Below are 5,000 nucleotides of genomic sequence, written 5' to 3' on the forward strand. Positions count from 1 at the left end.
TTCTCCGCGTTGGCGCTTTAGCTCTTCTCTTTTCCTCCTCTTCTGTTCTCCGTTCTTACTCTATTTTCCTTATTTTTTTCTGTCACTCTCTCATTCCCCCTTTCTGTTACTGTCTCATTCTCTCTCTCTCTCTCTCTCTCTCTCTCTCTCTCTCTCTCTCTCTCACTCTCTCTCTCTCTCTCTCTCTCTCTCTCTCTCTCTCTCTCTCTCTCTCTCTCTCTCTATATATATATATATATATATATATATATATATATATATATATATATATATATATTCATCTATCTATATATATCTTTCCCATTCTACTCCCCTCCCCACTCTCTCTTTCTTATCCCTCCACTCTTTCTCTTTCCCATTCCCCCGTTCTCTTTATCTCCCCCTTTCCCTCTTTCTCTTTTTCTCAGTGAATCCACCACTGGAATAATGGCGACATTCATCAATATGTGGTGTTTCCACCTCAAAGGAATAAGGCAACGTTTGTCGTAGTCCCTGTTAACTACGGTGGATCTTTTCCCAATGAAATCTCAGTTGTAGTAGCAATATCATGCTAAGCGTCGATGCGCACTAACGCCGTAAACCGTACTGGCAAACGGGCGTATCATCATCCATATCGCCATCCCTAGCGTCAACAGCGCGCCGGAGAGGACTGTCCGCGACGTCCAAAGATCTCTTCCGACGTCGCCGAATCGTTAAGAAAGGTCCTCGTCAGCATCCAGTGGGCGTGGGATCTCCTCTGACAGTGGCATCACGCGGAAGGGAGAAAGTACAGGTCTCCGAGTTTAAAAAGAGGAGGTCGAGTTTTCTTCCGGGGGAGAGAGGGTGGATGGAGGGGAGCTGTGGGGGTGGGAGAAGCAGAGCTATTGGGGGTGGGGGTGGGAGAAGAGAGTCGTGAGGGTGCGTATGGGAGAGCGTGGATGAAAGTTGGAGGAGAGTGTTGGAGATGCTCTTGGGAGGGAACGGAGTCAGATGACAGAAAAAAGGGGAAAAAAGCGGTTATGATAAGATTCTATCACTATAACGACTCTAGGCAAGAAATAAGGTGAATGAGGGGTGAGTGTAAGTATAGGCAGAAAGGCTAGGAGGTACCAGGATGGAGGTCAGAGATAAGATGCCGATGGAACAAAGAGATAACGACAATATCATGATATCAAATAGATGATTTGTGATAATGGGATCATAAAAAAAGAGAAAAAGGTAATGGAAAGCGGTCCATGCAAAGAGGAAATAGAAAGGCTGGAGAAAGCAAAAGATAAAAGACCCAATCTCGTTACGTATTCATAAGTGCACGGGTCATGTTGGTACCCCTGGGACGTTGAGAAAGACCGCGATATATCCTTTCTTCGCTCACGATCCTCATCACATATTAAAGGACAAAAAAGAAAGGATGAAAATTGAAAAGAGTTGAAATAGTTCTTTATGTGATGAACTTGTTTCGACTAACATTCTCACAACAGCTTATCATTAACCCTGTTCAATTGTTGTTAATGTGTTGTTTTGCTTGGTATTGTTATTGCTGGTATCATTAGAATTAATATTCTGAGTATGATGATGATGTTCAAGATGATGATGATAATATAGATGATGCTGATGAGGATAAAGATGAATTTGTGATAATGATAACGATGGTGATGATTGTTATTACTGTTGTTATAGCCATTAAATGTTCTCTAATCCATCCCATTTTCACAAAAATAAGAAATCCCAGCCTCAACCAGTTTACACGTACGCATATCTTTTGACATCATTATGATCCTCGTCGTACAAATACCTATACATCGAATATGGAAATAAACGCATCGCCGATTCCCTTAACGCCCTCTTCAGTCTCCCAAAGGAGGTTTCGAAAACTGTTGAGAAGAGGATCAAAGTTTCATGACATTTCCACCCTAGACTTCCACTCTCTTGTTGTTCATTCGTGTAAGAGTTAACGTCCACAGATCGTGTGAATAGCTACGTGCGTTGCGTTTCCTTGGGTTCGAGTTTGTCAGTAATTGATAGATAGAGAGAGAGAGAGAGAGAGTGGGAGAAAGAGAGAACGTGAGAGAGAAAGAGAGAGAGAGAGAGAGAGAGAGAGAGAGAGAGAACGTGAGAGAGAAGAGAGAGAGAGAGAGAGAGAGAGAGAGAGAGAGAGAGAGAGAGAACGTGAGAGAGAAAGAGAGAGAGAGAGAGAGAGAGAGAGAGAGAGAGAGAGAGAGGGAGAATAAAAGAAGAAAAGAAGGTAAAAAAGAAGACTTGCGGAGAGTTAATAACAGTATAAAGAGAGATAGCGTAGAGAGGATAAGGGGGGTGGGGAGTGGAAATCTGTATATGCATTTTTCCTTCACTAAATCGCGATGTAGAAGTGTCGTTCATTCAGCTTACTTTGGACTTTTTTTCATTTTTCCCCTTCCACTTTTTTCTTGTACGTCCATATAGTTATTATCAGTATAAGCATTAATACACCTTTTCATTTTCATTATCGATATAATCATCGGTATATTTTCCTTTTAATCAATATATTTCTTATCAATATACATCGTTTTTTTCAGCAGTAGTGGTTATTACTACTACTGCTGCTGTTACTACTACTACTACTACTATTACTGCTACTATTACTATTATTACTACTTCTACTACTACTGCTGCTGTTACTACTACTACTACTACTATTACTGCTACTACTGCTATTATTGCTACTACTACTATTACTACTACCATCATTACTGTTACTACTACTACTATTATCATTACTACTTCTACTACTGCTACAACTGCTACTATTACACTACTCCTATTTCCACTATCTATTTTATTCCTCCTATCATTGTCAATTATATTCGTTCTCATTCTTGTCATAATTATCATTTTTTTCTAGCCATTTCTGCTACCATCATTAATATTTCTATTGACGCCACTATTGTTATCAGCACTAATACATGTATACAAATTATGAATGAGAATGAATATCTTCATAGTACAAGTGATGTATTTAACCAGTTCCGAATATATCTTTGTCAGAAATACATATACATTCGAAACCGGTTAAATACGTCCCTTTTATTGTGAAGATATTAATTTTCATTCATACTTTTTCTACATTCGTCAACATTAATATGGTTCAGCACTAATGCCGTTAGAATCATTATTGCGTTATTAGCAGCAGTGTCAGTGTTGTCAGTGTTATTGTTAATTATCGTTATCATTATCATCATCATTATTATCGCGTACATTTTTTAAATTTATTGTTATTGTTTTATTATCATTATTATTATTGTTATTTATCATTCTGGTTTCATAATTGTTATTATCATTATCATCACGTCAATATCAGACTATTACTGTTGTAATCATCATCATCATGATAAAAGCAACAATAGCAACAATAATAATGACTACAATGATAAGCTCTCTCTCTCTCTCTCTCTCTCTCTCTCTCTCTCTCTCTCTCTCTCTCTCTCTCTCTCTCTCTCTCTCTCTCTCTCTCTCTCTCTCACGCACACACACACACTCTCTTTCTCTCTCTCTCTCTCTCTCTCACACACACACACACACACTCTCTCTCTCTCTTTCTCTCTCTCTCTCTCTCTCTCTCTCTCTCTCTCTAGCCGACATTCCACAGGAACTTCTCTGCAGAACTGAACATAATCTTATCCACCATAAATCATGCAAGGTATCTTACAAAAAAATGCGTCAGTAAGGGCAGTAACATTCCCTAATCAAAACAATAACAATAAAGGGAGAAGAAGGGGTATACAAGGGCAAGATAGGCAAAAAGAGTGAGTAAGACAGAGAGAGAGAGAGAGAGAGAGAGAGAGAGAGAGAGAGAGAGAGAGAGAGAGAGAGAGAGAGAGAGAGAGAGAGAGTCAAAGTCGTGTGTTGTGGACATCCCATCGCTGTTCTCAGTCTATCAGGGGGTTTCTTGTTGGGGTCCCCTACGTTGTTGGTTCAGGGAAACGCACGGTCTGGCTGCACTCTTTACTGGAGAAGGTAGCGCGGGCGATAGTTGAAGATGTTAGTGGCCGGCTTGTGCAAAAGTATACCTAGGCAGCAAGTAGGCCCGGCAGGGGGGCCTAGAGAGGTGGCCCCTAGGAGGCAGCGTCCGAGCGGGGCCGTGACTCATGGTAAAGTGTTCTTAGCGGTCAAGAAGAAGGTCGGAGGTCACAAGCAAAGGGTCGTTACCCTGGTTACGCGATCAGAAGGAAGCCGATTGGTCCAGCACCGCAAAGGTTCGACACCGTCACAGAGCCTACTCGATCTGCGTCAGGCATTCAGTGACTCCACCAGAGCTGCAGTGAGACGAGACCGCATGCAGAAGGGCGTGGCAAGTCAGCCCGTCAACCTTGAGGCACCCGACGTCACCGCCCGAGTCCCGCCAACCACGGGGATATCCCATCGGATAATCAGATGGTCGGCCGCCGGGATGTTAAGACTTCGCACGTGATATTACTCCCTGTCTGAGCACATCAAGCCAGAGATGCTGCCCCAGCGAGGATGACGGGTGGGTGCGTGTGGGGAGCGGCCTAAATGGTCTGTTGCTCCCGCTATGGATCACTAATCACAACGGCGTGACCGCGCCCTTGCCGCCGTGCTAACCTAATCACGCGCCCTTCGCTAATGTCCTCTGACCTTCTCCATGACCCGTACAAACACTCTACCTCGAGTCACGGCCATGCTTGAACGCCGCCTCCCCCTGTGGGGCTACCACTCCAGGCCCCACCCCCTGTCGGGTCAACCTCTGCCCTGCACAACGACACAAGTCTTCTTCAATCTCCGCTCTCGCTGCCGTCTTCAATAAACGTCCATGCGCTTCCATGAACAGCCCCCGGGAGGACCCCAGTAAGGAGACCCCTGACAACTGGTGTCAGACAGACAGACAGACCAAGAGAGAGAGAGAGAGAGAGAGAGAGAGAGAGAGAGAGAGAGAGAGAGAGAGAGAGAGAGAGAGAGAGACCGGAGAGAGAGAGAGACAGACAGACAGAGAGAGAGAGAAAGAGAGAGAGAGAGAGAGACGAAGGAGG

At 43.5% G+C, this 5,000-nt stretch overlaps 1 protein-coding gene across 1 annotated transcript in view; it reads left to right on the forward strand.

Moving 5' to 3' along the window:
- The window catches only part of LOC119575139, a 46,761-nt gene that overhangs the window by 37,041 nt on the left and 4,720 nt on the right, over positions 1-5,000 (forward strand). The gene's annotated exons all lie outside the window — the stretch shown is intronic.

This window comes from Penaeus monodon, chromosome 7 (genome assembly GCF_015228065.2).
Source record: "Penaeus monodon isolate SGIC_2016 chromosome 7, NSTDA_Pmon_1, whole genome shotgun sequence".
NCBI lineage: Eukaryota > Metazoa > Arthropoda > Malacostraca > Decapoda > Penaeidae > Penaeus > Penaeus monodon.